The sequence below is a fragment of the Pelodiscus sinensis genome, chromosome 18 (assembly GCF_049634645.1).
Source record: "Pelodiscus sinensis isolate JC-2024 chromosome 18, ASM4963464v1, whole genome shotgun sequence".
Lineage (NCBI taxonomy): Eukaryota > Metazoa > Chordata > Testudines > Trionychidae > Pelodiscus > Pelodiscus sinensis.
The window spans coordinates 21,542,782-21,556,545 of record NC_134728.1 but is presented as its reverse complement, the minus strand read 5'-3'; the positions used below and the strand labels follow the sequence as shown (position 1 = coordinate 21,556,545).

General features: G+C 44.3%; 1 protein-coding gene across 8 annotated transcripts in view; it reads right to left on the bottom strand.

Annotated features, from left to right (window-relative positions):
• SULF2 (sulfatase 2) overlaps positions 1-13,764 on the bottom strand; it is a 322,126-nt gene that overhangs the window by 108,280 nt on the left and 200,082 nt on the right. The window contains exon 1 of one of the 8 annotated variants that reach the window (XM_075901573.1): positions 9,380-9,872. The exons of the other annotated variants lie outside the window; for them this stretch is intronic. The gene's annotated coding sequence lies outside the window, so the exon portion shown is untranslated. Of the gene's footprint in view, positions 1-9,379; positions 9,873-13,764 lie in introns of those variants that run through there. 8 annotated transcript variants of the gene reach the window in all.

Here is a 13,764-nt window from a genome sequence, read left to right as displayed (position 1 = left end):
TACTGATTCCTGGGCGAAGTAAATCAACTTCTGCAGAATCTAAGTTTTTATTTAAAGGAAAAAATTCTAACCTATGTGATTATGGGAGGGAGGAAAGGGAGAGAGAAGTCTTCCTAAAACTGCAGACTGACTGCTCTAGTACCTCTGCTCTGCCCAGAGCTTTGCCAGACCATAACAGAGTGCACGCTGACCAAGTCTTGTCCGTTTTCATTGCTCATTTTCAGAATTCTGCCTGTAGCAGTGAAACAGGCAAGAATCATGCCAGTTTCACAGTGCAGCTGCTACTTGGAAAAGTCAAAAGCGGAAAGAGGGGCATACCCATGAGCTGTTCTCGGGGGAGGAAGAATAAAAAATGGAAGTGAAGAGGTGCACATTAGTAGAGATATTCCCTCCTGAAGAAAAACAAAAATTCTGATAAGCATAAATGTATATTTAAAAAAAAAACTGATTATCTGGCCATTCCCATTACAAAGCTAGTGGTTTTTTTTTCCCTGAAGACATGGAATTTGAGGCATTTAATTTTTCACTTGTGACTAGCCAGCTGCCTCTGGCTACAAGTTTTTGGTGACTGTTTCAGAAGGTTGTCCATCACTGTTGCATCTTATCATGCTTCCCTTAATTGGATATGGGATTTATTCATTAGTGCAGTGGTTCTCATACTTTTAGGACTCGAGAGCCCTTTACATGCGTACAAATTTATGCGGAGCCCCAGCGGTCCACTGATTGTATGTGTTGTACCTATCGATGTTTCCAGTTTGTCAACCTCGCGGAGCCCCTAGAGGGCTCCGCGGACCACAGTTTGAGAAACACTGCATTAGTGTATCTTGCTTTTTATTTCTTCACTAAGCAAATGTATGGGACTAACCATGACTGTTGTAACCTCTTCTTCCCCCATTCCTCAGACCATTCCCTTCCTATTTATTACCCTCACTGCATCACCTCTAAAATGAGACAATTAGCTCGTTGGGCCAGGGACTATGTCTTTCTATACAATTCTTAGTATATTTTGGGACATTATAAAAAACAACATATACAGAAATATCTTAACATTTTTTCTAGCACAAAAATGTATTTACAGTCATAAAATTACCATTGGTTCTAAGATATGAAAATATTGTATGTTAAGTTCAGCAGGCAACCTCTATCAAAATAATTACTTTTATCTTTTCCCCTTTCTGCTTCAAATGTTTAAACTATTCTCATCTCATGCTTTTGTTGTGAGGAATTCTTATCATGATAGGTGTCTCTGGAACCACCTTGAAGTATACCGTTCTGTCCAAAACTCGTATTATTAACTGGGTAAAAAATTAAAGGGATTTGCAAAATAATTCTCTATTTTCTGAATGTGTGTATTCATACAAGATAGTGAAATCTAATTAACAACCCTAAGTAGCTTAATAAAATGGCAGCAGAGATGTCTCACATTCACAGTGGTCAGATGTAGTCTATGAGTTGTGACAATACTTCACAAAAAGTGTCACAATTGAGAACGTGTGTCCAATTATTAGTGCATTGAAAAAAGAAACAACAGGTCAAAGGCGAAGTAGCTATTAAAATTCTTTACCATTCTTGTTTAGAGATTTGGTTTACTGTGTGTATCCCTGCTAGCTGCAGGAATTCTATATCTGCCTTCACCTTTAATATGGTGCATCTATGGCTGGTGCTGCATTTTGAAATCAGTGGCCCAGCAGTTCTGGTTATGTATGTGCTGTGACCTGTAGCCTCTGCTGGCCACACTCACATGTAACAGATGGGGACAGCTCTAATCTGTGCTGCTTCTTATGAAATTAGGCGCGCCTTTTATGGCTTACTCTTCACTATGCCAGGGACTGATGCTGTAGTGATTGATCCATTAGTGGTCAATTTATTGTGTCTTCTTAGACGTGATAAATTGATATCTGAGCGCTCTCCTGTCAACACCAGTACTCCCACCAAGCTGAGAAAAGAAGCCAGCATAGATGGGAGAACAAAACCCATGGACCTTACCACACACAAGATGCTGCGGTAAGCACATCGACATCACCTACATTATTTGTGTTGCTGAAGTCATGGAGATAAGATCAGCAGCGGGGGGTTAGGGTAGACAGTTTCTCCTAACTTGCCAAAAAATGCAGCAAAGTTTGATCAGGCCTGTTTATATGCAAGTACCATCAAAACCCCAGAAAATTTTCTCTCGGTGGAGACAGCTGAGTTGCAGTAACTCTGTGAGCATCTACAACACAAGGGAGGTGCACAAGGAGCAGAATGTTCTGCCCCTCCTCCACGCCCACCATGCGCTAAAACAAATCACTGCCTCCCTTCATAGGCTGAATTGGATACAGATTGCTCCCTTGTTCTTAATATTCTGCCAGCTATGGAGCAAAACTACAGGCAAACTTAGTTCTCTTGTGTGGCAATGCAGAATGTTATGACTAAGTCACATTTATAAATGTTCAAGGGAGGGGCTTTTTAAAAATGCTTATTCTATTAAGATCCAAATTCTGCTCTTAAGGGCTGCCTCTGCCAGGGAAATTTCTGAAAAAAATGTCTCTTTACCACCACCACCACCAGCCCAGCAGAACTGCGAGCACCAATATCAACACTGACTCCAAATACTGTTTTTTTAACACCACATTGATTAAAATCGATTAGCACAAGACTAACAGCTACTAGCTGAAAACTGTAGTGGATAATGCTGGGTTATTAGGACTAGCATTCTCTATGCAGCTTCAGAGGGGTAGGCGTGTTAGTCTGTAACAGGAAAAACTTAAAAAACAACAAACAGTCTGGTAGCACTTTAAAGACTAACAAAACATGTAGATATTATCATGAGCTTTTATGGGCACAGCCCATTTCTTCAGGATCATATGAAGTAATGAGCTGTGTCCATGAAAGCTCATGATACCATCTACATATTTTGTTAGTCTTTAAAGTGCTACCAGACTATTTGTTTTTTAAGTTTATTCTCTATGCAGTTACTAATGATGAAACTGGACCAGACTTACAGACAGCTGAGAAATATTTCAATTGTCCCTCTTCTAAACACTCCTATTACACTAGTGGAAATGAAGTGTAAATCTATTAAAGTAAAATAAAATCTTCTTGATTTACTCTCAACATAATTAAGAAGAGAATCTGGCTCATACTCTACTACCAAAGACATAATATACAACATGGAACAATTTTTTAATGAAAAAAGAAACAATACATTCTTTGAACTTAATATGCCATTAATTTTACATATAACTAAAAGCAGATTTATAAAATAATTGCATCTCAAATTCACTTTTATTTATTGGATTGCTTTAAAAAAAGATCATACTGCAAAACAGTAATTAAAAAAAAAAGCAGCTAAGGCATGTTTGACTCATTTAGCAGCCATAAACAGGGAAATAGCATGTGAAGAACAAAGGGCACTACATAATGGGAAAATTATGCTAGCAAACAGCAACTCACACTTGATAACTGTTGTGAATATGTTTGGAGTCAACACTAGACTTATTTAAGCAGACTTAGGTGCGCCATTTATGCAGTGTTTAGAAGCACAGAAATGCATTATGTGTAATGCATTCCCTAGCAGTCATCCCAATTAAACAAGCAGGTTGTTTATCAGGTTGTCAATTAAATGCTTTCTCCTGTACCACTGTTCTTTTAACTCCTGGACCACTATTGCAGATCCTTGCATTCATGCACAACAGTTCTTTTCCACTGATGCCTTCATTCAGCTATAATTTCCATTTAAGACCATGCTTTGTATGTTCTCTCTCCTACACAGAAAATTTCATTTACACTTGGACAAGGTAGATTCTTGTTTGCGTGCAAATAGGCTCAAGGAAGAAAAGTCCCACTGAATCATAATTTGTGTTGTAATCTCACAACACATCATATTTCTTTATTTTTAAATTAATATTTTAATTTTTTTCATAGTCATACATTTAAATTTAAGAGGATACAAAAAGCCAAAGTCCAAACCAGTAGAAACCTGAACTGTTACATCAATAGTATGTGCATGAACTATGGCTAAATGTCTACCTCACCCACTTTATTTCTCTAAGGAAATGTTAATCTCTTTTATAGGACCAATTTCTGTTCATGAGAAAGACAAGTATTTGAGTTACACCGAGCTTTTCCTCAGGTCTGGGAAAGGAACTCAGCCCTGGTCTACCCAAGGGAGTTATTTCAAAATAACCCCCCTTATTTCAAAATAATAAGCAGAACTTGTTATTTCAAAATCTGTACTCCTGCTTTCATCAGGGATTAATGCTTATTTCAAAATAGTTATAATAGTTAAGCATGGACACTTCGCTGCTACTATTTCGAAATAACTACTCCCCAGAGTAATTTGAAGTAATTACTCCCTAGTGCTTCCTGGGGCTCTAAGTTGAGGCAGCGTGTCCACAATAACGGAGCCTGCTTTCTACTAATTTTGAGGCTTCCCCATAGTGAGGACACTCAATTTGATTGTGTTTTTCGAGAGTTACTATTTCAAATTTAGTTATTTCAAAATAATCTCCGAGGGTATGTCTACACTACCCCGCTAATTCGAACTAGCGGGATAATGTAGGCATACCGCAATTGCAAATGAAGCCCGGGATTTGAATTTCCTGGGCTTCATTTGCATAAGCCGGGCGCCGCCATTTTTAAATCCCGGCTGGTTCGAACCCCGTGCCGCGCGGCTACAGGCGGCACGAACTAGGCAGTTCGAACTAGGCTTCCTAGTTCGAACTACCGTTACTCCTCCGAGGAGTGCAGTGCACTAACTCCAGTGCAGTTAGCTCCGAGGAGTAACGGTAGTTCGAACTAGGAAGCCTAGTTCGAACTGCCTAGTTCGTGCCGCGTGTAGCCGCGTGGCACGGGGTTCGAACCAGCCGGGATTTAAAAATGGCGGCGCCCGGCTTATGCAAATGAAGCCCAGGAAATTCAAATCCCGGGCTTCATTTGCAATTGCGGTATGCCTACATTATCCCGCTAGTTCGAATTAGCGGGGTAGTGTAGACATACCCCTAGTGTAGACATGCCCTCATACTGTCAAAGCTAATGCTATGGTTACACTGACACTTTATTGCACTGCAACTTTCTGGTTCAGGGATGTGAAAAAAACACCCCAGCCAAGTGCAAGTTACAGCCTTTTGTAAAGCACCAGTGTAAACCAGGCAGTAACATTGGGAGCACAGGGTTTCCAGTGCAGTTAGCTACTCTCCTACTGGAGGCAGTGAGTGACTGTGCTTTTAATTTTTAAGTGCAGACAAAATACAAGGTAGAACAGTTTTGCAAAAGTTGTTAACATGTATCCTAGGACAGTGATAGAAATGTAGCCGTGTTAGTCTGGGGTAGCTGAAGCAAAATGCAGGACAACGTAGCACTTTAAAGACTAACAAGATGGTTTATTAGATGATGAGCTTTCGTGGGCCAGACCCACTTCCTCAGATCAAATAGTGGAAGAAAATAGTCACAATCATATATACCAAAGGATACAATTAAAAAAAAAATGAACACATATGAAAAGGACAAATCACATTTCAGAACAGGAGGGGGATGCAGCGGGGGGGGGGGGGGGGGAGGGAAAGGAAGGAAGGTAAGTGTCTCTGAATTGATGATATTAGAGGTGGGGAGAGTGGGATGTCTGTGAGCTAATGGTATTAGAGGTGATAATTGGGGAAGCTATCTTGGTAATGGGTAAGATAGTTTGAGTGTTTGTTCATTCCTTCTCGGAGAGTGTCGAATTTTAACATGAATGACAGTTCAGAGGATTCCCTTTCAAGTGCAGATGTAAAAGGTCTTTGTAGCAGAATGCAGGTGGTTAAGTCATTCAGAGAGTGTCCTTTCTGGTTAAAATGGCAAGAAACTGTTTTTTCTTTGTGATCTTGTCTGATATCTGTTTTGTGGGCATTAATCCTTTGGCGAAGTGTCTGAGATGTTTGTCCAATGTACATAGCAGACGGACACTTTCTGTTCATAGATACCTAGAAAACATCTACTTCAAGACAGACCCAAGAATACCAACAATAGAACACCACTTGTCATCACCTACAATCCCCAACTTAAACCTGTCCAACACATTATCAATAAACTACAGCCTATACTGGAACAGGATAGCATACTCCAAGAGGCTCTGGGAGACAGACCCATAGTCTCCTATAGACAACCACCTAACCTCAAGATGATTCTTACCAACAACCACAGGACATACCACACTAATACCAACCCTGGTACCTTCCCTTGCAACAAACCCTGCTGCCAGCTTTGTCCACATATTCATTCTGCTGATACCATTATTGGACCTAACCAAGTGAGTTATAAGATCAAGAACACATATTCCTGCGCATCCAGAAATATAATTTATGCTATCACGTGTTAGTCTTTAAAGTGCTACATTGTCCTGCATCTTCCTAGGACAGTGGTTCCCAACCTTTTTTATACCATGAACCAGTAAACCAACTCACAAACTTTTGGCGGACCGATAACATTTTATTTGCATGTTCATTTATTTGCAGCCTGGCGGGGCCGGGATCCACACTCGGTGCATGAAGGACCAGCGATGTGGCTCCAGCCTCCTCTTCAGCGTTGGAGGTTTGCCCTGCAGCAGCTCTCCCTACACATGGGCCTTGGGCTGCCCATGCACCGCCCTCCACTCACCAGCGTGACCCTCTCACTTCACTTTCCCGCAGCTCCAGCTCTGGCCACATGACCCATAGCTCCAGCTCTGGCCTCAGCTGAGACTTCTGGAGCAGCCACTGGCTGTCCACCACACGGCCCACAGCTCCAGCTCTGGCCCCAACTGGGGCCACCGGAGCAGCTGCCACCCGCCACGTGGCCTGCAGCTCCAGCCCTGGGGAAGGGCTGAAGTTAGGGCTGGCACCTGCCACATGACCCCACCCCTGAGCAGCTGGGTGGGCCTCAAATTCTTGGTGCGCATCATGCAGGCACTACTGTGCTCCCCAGTGGAGCCCACCTGGGGGAATGGCTGGCAGTATACCACTGCCTGGGAGGCAGGAGTTCACGGCCCAGTGCTGCTCTGTGGACCAGCAGTTGGGAAACGCTGCTCTAGGGGACCATTCAAGGTAAAGTGGCTCATTAATGCCTCTATCATCATAGAACAAGTAGGGGGGGTTAGTGGGTTACAAACTGTGTAATAAATTCAGCCTCTTTATTAAGACCATGATTTTTAGTGTCCAACAAAGTTATAAATGTAAGCTCCCAGACTTGGCTTTTGAAAGTTTTATGCAGGATGAAGACTGATTAATCACTATAGGCTACGTCTACACTGGCATGATTTTCTGAAAATGCTTTTAACGGAAAAGTTTTCTGTTAAAAGCATTTTCGGAAAAGCACATCTAGATTGGCAGGATGCTTTTCCGCAAAAGCACTTTTTGCGGAAAAGAATCCGTGGCCAATCTAGACGCGGTTTTCCGCAAAAAAGCCCCGATCACCATTTGCGCGATCGGGGCTTTTTTGCGGAAAACAGTACTGTGCTGTTTACACTGGCTTTTTTGCGCAAAAGTCTTTCAGAAAAAGACTTTTGCCCAAATGGGAGCAGCATAGTATTTCCGGAAAAGCACTGACGATCTTACATGAGATCGTCAGTGCTTTTCCGGAAATTCAAGTGGCCAGTGTAGACAGCTGGCAAGTTTTTCCGCAAAAGCAGATGATTTTGCGGAAAAACTTGCCAGTCTAGACACAGCCATTATATGTCTGACCTCTTTGTGAAACTATTTAGACATTATCACAGCTTTAGATGCTTGTTAGAACATTAAATTATGAATTTAAACAGATTGTTTTGAATTACTTTTGTTCTGTTGGTGAGCACTGCAACCAGGACTCAAACTGCTAAGCTTTCAACAAGTGGAAATCTGTCTTCCTTTCTGAATCTTTCTGCACACACTATCCTTTAGTTTAAATAACATTTTCTTCTGACTCTAATGTTCATTTACATTTTTGTGAGAAGTACTTAACCATTAAATACCACATTATTCCATATTAGCAGTCAGTAGAACTATCATGTAAAAAAAAAAACTTTGGTGTGAGCTAGTTCTCATATAAAATTTGAGTTTTATTTTGTTCCTCTGTCCATTGAAGTCTGTTTCTATAGCATATTCACTTCTGTCCCAAGAACAATTTAACAGAGAGGATGAGGATAAACTCTCACCATCTTTTTTTTAAGTACAACTTTAGGTTGATTTTTAAGAATACAATTTTAAAAATTCATATTAACTGCAGTTGAGGGGAGATTTGGAAATACCGTAAAGAGAAGAATGAATGAATATGGAGCCAATATGCCACCAGAAAAAAAAAAGACTTTTAAAAAGAAAAACTGGGACAAATCCATTCAGTGACTAAGGACTGTATATTATTGTATATAGGAAAAATTAGATTTTTCAATGCCAGGTGGTTGTTTGTTAAAAACCCACAGCACATGAATTTATCAAATGAAAAATTAAGTGCCAAGGCATCAGCTGTTCTCCAAATGACTGTTCCTTGCACAGATACCTCCCAGCATCTGGTATTTCATCCCAAGCCAGGATAGGTTTAAACATGGTACCTTTAGATAAATACAGCACAAACAGTCTCTGGCTTCCTGAAGCCCTGGCCATTAGACTCGCACACTGTGCAGCTCTCGCCCAGTGCAAGTTTTAATCACTGTGGGCTCTGGGCTTCTATAAAAGCCCTGCCCCGTCGTATCAAGGGTGTTTGAATTAAATACGTTCCGAACCCTGCCAAGTGCGGGTAACCACACTCCACCTGCATTAAGCAGGTACCCCAGCAAGCCAGGTACCCTTCCGCTGTGCACAGAGCCTGCAACCCCAGTCGTCAGGGGATACTCGGCTCTTGGGAGCAGAGCAGCATCTTTTCTTGTCCCTATTAGCCTGGGGCCCAGTGCCTGGGCTGCTCCTCATCGACCCAGTCTGACCTACTTGCCAGCCTCCACCTGTCTCCTAGCCCATCTACCATCACCTCTTCCCTAACCCTACCTCATCTCCTCTCCTCCTCCCACCCCCCTGTGGCCCACTGTGGTTGGATGTATTCCTGGAGATGTCAACGCCACGTAATCTTGAATTAAAGATTAATCTTTCAATCCCGGAGTATCCTGGAGGGTTGGCAGGAACTCCCAGCCCCCTCCATCATCCCACACTCCCAGCACGGCTTCGTCTCCCCTGCCCCATTCTCCAAACCCTTCCCCACTCCGCCCCATCCCGCACCCAACCCCCTGCTCTCATCTCCTCCTTGTCCCTAAACTCCCCATCCTCCAACCATCTCCCAGACCCCCCTTTCCTCACCCCCCCAGCCCCCCTCTGCAGCTCCCCTCAACTTTGGGCGCCCCTGCGCGGCTCTGCGGGGAGGCTCTGGGGTCGCTCCTCTCTACCCAGTGACCCCACGCGCCCCCTTCCCCTGCCCCACTTACCCGGGCAGTGAAAGCGCAGCAGTAGCCGGCGGCTGAGTGCCGCATGTCCCCTTCCAGCACCGCCTCAGGAGCAGCTCAGCCTCCCCGCTGCAGCAGCAGCTGGGCTCGCCCGCCAGGAGTCCCCAGTGCCGGGCATGGCCTCCCCGGCTCCGTCCTTGCGCTGGGGGACGAGGGGCTTACGGCTCCTTCAACACCCCCCAGCCGGTGGCCGCCTCCTGCCCGCTCCCCCGCGGCGCGCACACGCGCTGCGCTGGATCCTCGGCTGCTGCTCTGCCGCTGGGGCTCGGCTCGGCTCTGCCGCTGGCTGCTGCACCGAGCGCGGTTTAAATAGCGCAACGCGGCAGCGCCAGGGCCGGGGTACAGCAGCCGGCGCGGTCCTCCTGCCACGGCCCTGGCGGGGCGGCGCAGGGCTGGGGAGAAGGGCGCGCGAGCCCTGGCGCAGGGCAGCAGCTGGAGCCCATTTCCAAACAGCCCTGGGGGGAGGGAGGGGGGGAGATGGCTTTGGAGTATTTTTAAAAAAAGTTCCTTGAGCTCCAGGACCCTCCTCCCAGCACTGACGCAATTCCCGAGCGGCGTCGGGAGGGGAGGAAACCTGCTCCACCAGCCCCCCGGCACTTGTTCAAAGTCCAGCCGCCTGCGGCTCTGCCTGTCTGGGCTTCGCCCTGTCTTAGCCCAGCGCCGAGACAGAGAATTCGGCCCGCTTCACGGACACTATTCGGCGAAAGTCAGAGCTGAGCCAGGAGTTTTCCCTTCGGAAGGAGAATGGGGGGGGGGAGCACCAGAATGGGCAAAGTCCTTTAGGACAAGCCGAATAGTTAAAGCACTGCTGCAATTTATCCAGCCTGGCACTTATAGGGATCATGGCAAAACACACAGACACACACAAGCTACAGTACTTCCATCTGCTTTGTGTTTCACAAAAATCCTACCGAGGGTTTGAGCCTGCAAACATGCATCTGATTTTACGCACGTGAGTAATTAAGTTCAACAGACTGTTCAGGCCAATATACCCACAGGAGTGAGTTGTTCCAGGATCAGGACCCTTAGATTAAAATATATTCCAACATGACTAGGCGTTGAGGTGCCTCACTTGCCATTTGAAAGAGGCCTGATTTTTAGAGCTTGCAGATCTAAAGATACCTGCTTTATCTTTATAATGTGGATGTGGCTATCTGCAGCTCATTTCTGCAGACAGGGATGTGTGATATACACTTTGTATTTAGAATTACTCTCCATTTTATATCTGTGGGAATCCGCATTTGCAGATGTGAATACCCCTGGCTCATCTTCGTAGCTACAGATGTGGGTGCTGATACAAAATGTAGTATCCATAAAAGTGGGTACTCAGTACCTTCTGAATTCAGACCTTGCTCAAGTGTTGCCTTTGGGGTGCTTAAAAATTAAGGTGCCCAACAACGTTAGTCATTTTTAAAAATCTTGAGTCAGGTTGTTGGGGTAGGGCAGTAGCAGCACCAGGTCCTGTATAATAATTGAAAATAGATCCTTATTCTGATTAGAGATTCTGGACAAACTATACATAAACCGAATACATCCCCTCTGCAAGCACTAGTTAACCTGGTGATGGCCTTAACTCAGACTTTATTTGGTAGGCTTAATAGGTTCCCACGCCTTCTGTTACAGGCTATTGATCTACTTTAAACTATTCCAACAGTTGAAAATGGACAGGATATAATTTTCTCGTATAGTTAAGCAGTACAACCATGGGTGGTTGGTGCAGCTAATGCTGGGGAAGACAGGCCCCCAGCCCCATATACAGCCCTGACCCCCAACACGGGGAAGGCAGGGGGCACATGTGCCCCAGCCTGGTGCACCAGGGAGGGAGGAGAGCGTGCGGCATGAGTCTCCCTGGCCCCAAAGCACTGGGAAGGGAGGAAGGCGCATGGCCCGAGCCTCCTCAGCCCAGGAGCATGGGGAGGGCGGGCACTCCAGGGCAGCAACACTCTGCCTCAATACACCTACAGCAGGCATTCTGGGGGCAGAGTGTGGGCGGGGCCATGCCAGGCGGTTTGGATACAAGATACCAATGAGTACAACCCTACTACTCTGCTTGTAATTATACCACTATAAGGTCATGTCTACACTACTGAGAAGATCAACCCTCCAGAGGTTGATCTAATGTTCGATTTAGCCCAGGTCAAACGCTGAGGGCAGCCCCCGCCAGCATTCTGTACTCCTCATTCTGTGAGGAGTAAGGGAAGCCAAGTAAGGGAAGCCAAGTAAGGGAAGCATGTGCTCCCGTCAGCCTCCTGCTGTGTAGACGCTGTGGTGGCTCGTCTTAAGGTAAACCCAGGGCTGGCCCGAGGCCTTTTGGGTCCACCTCTGGAGTGCATGGCACATGCGCTGCACGGCCCGGTGTGTGCTGCTGGCGCACGCGCCGGGCCGTGTAGGGCCCCACGGCCGTGGGGGGAAGGGCACTGCTGGCTGGCTGCCATCAGGCGCCCCCCATCAGTTGGTGACCGGCTCGCCCATGCCTCAGTCCTGCCCTGAGTAAACCAAATCCAATTACACGTTTTGTGTAGCTGGATGGCGTACCGTAAGCTGACCTGCCTGGTCTACTGTAGACCAAGCCTAAATATAGCATAATTTATGCCCATACAGGAAGGTGATTAAACTATGCAGGTGCAGGCAACTTTACACCAGTATAACAGAATCCATAATAAGGGTTGTATTGTCATATATCAGTTAACAACAAAAATAATTCCTCTATCCAACACTTATGCAGATACAAAAAAATGTTTAGACCAGCTGAAGTTAAGCCAGCTTCATCATATTTAATATATTTTGCCCTACCTTACATAAGAAAGTAGCTCATGATGGGAATTTTCATTAAAATAAAATGGTGACCAATAAAGAGATTTAAAATATTAAAGAGATGATGTGACTATAATCTGAATTTGAGTAATCAGAAAATCTGTCACAATGGACCTCCCAATTTAACAAAATGGTATATTCCCCTCACAGAGGTTGCACATACTTCTCATTAATGATAATGAGAGTTATGCAAGTAGAGAATTAATGCATTAAGAGAATAATATATCCTTTGGTTTATGACAACTCTGTGAAGTGGATAGTGCTTCCATCTCGTATTTCAAGAGCAGTTTGTTTTGGCTCTGTTACAAACCACAACAGAAACAGCTATTGGGCAGGCTGAATAGCTTTCCAAAATTTAACGTTTTGGTCATTTCAATTATTTTTTTCATTGCCAAAAAGAGCTTAGAATGTTTTAAGGTTTTAAAGGTATTTAGAATTATCTGGAGATGAGAAACAAAAAGTTCACATTCTTGATAAAATAATCCTACAGGTGCATGCATTTTTTAAAATGAAAGAATCTCTCTCCAGTCAACAATTGGAGAAAATAAAGATAGTCCAGAGTGATTTAAAATGGTCACTACAGATCAGAAAAAAATCAGAAAAGGGCAACAAAAATTATTAGGGGTTTGGAATGGTTCTCACATGAAGAGAGATTAAAAAGATGTGGACTTTTCAGCTTAGAAAAGAGGAGACTAAGGGGGGATATGATAGAGTGTGTGGTGTGGAAATCATGACAGGTATGGGAAAAGTGAATAAGGAAAAGCTATTTACTTATTCCCGAACATAAGAACTAGGGGTGACCAAATGAAATTAATATGCAGTAGGTTTAAAACAACCAAAAGGAAGTTTTTCTTCACTCAATGCACAGTCAATCTCTGGAACTTCTTGCCAGAGGATGTGGTGAAGGCTAGGACTTTAACAGGGTTCAAAAAAGACTTGATAGATTCATGGAGGTTAGGTCCATCAATGGCTATTAGCCAGGATGGGTAGGAATGATGTCCCTAGCCTCTGTTTCTGTGGAGGTGAGTTACAGGGGAGAGATCACGTGAGGATTACCTGTTGTGTTCCCTCCCTGTGGGCATCTGCCCACTGTCAGCAGACAGGATAGTGGGCTGGATGGGCCATTCGTCTGACCCAGTATGGCCATTCTTATGTTCTTATGATCAAGCCCTTGTCTAGCTACTTGGGTATTATACTTCCTCCAAGTGTATCCAATATTAGATGGTACCAAAAATAAAATCAGTATCTGCTACTTCTGCTTCCATAATGCACCTAATCTCATTGTAAAATGTTTCCGAGGGATAGCAGTGTACAGTCTGCAACTGTAAAAACAATGAGCAGTCCTGTGGCACCTTAAAGACTAACACATTCATTAGATCATGAGTAACACTGGTCAGAAAAAAAAAATTGACTAACATCTTTCAGAATGCCATTACACTGCTTGCTGTTTTCAGTGTTGTTTATCTGTGTTGGTCCCAGGATATCTGAGATACAAGGTATGTGTACAGTATCTTTTTATCGGACCAACTTCCTTTGGTGAGAGAGTCAAGTTT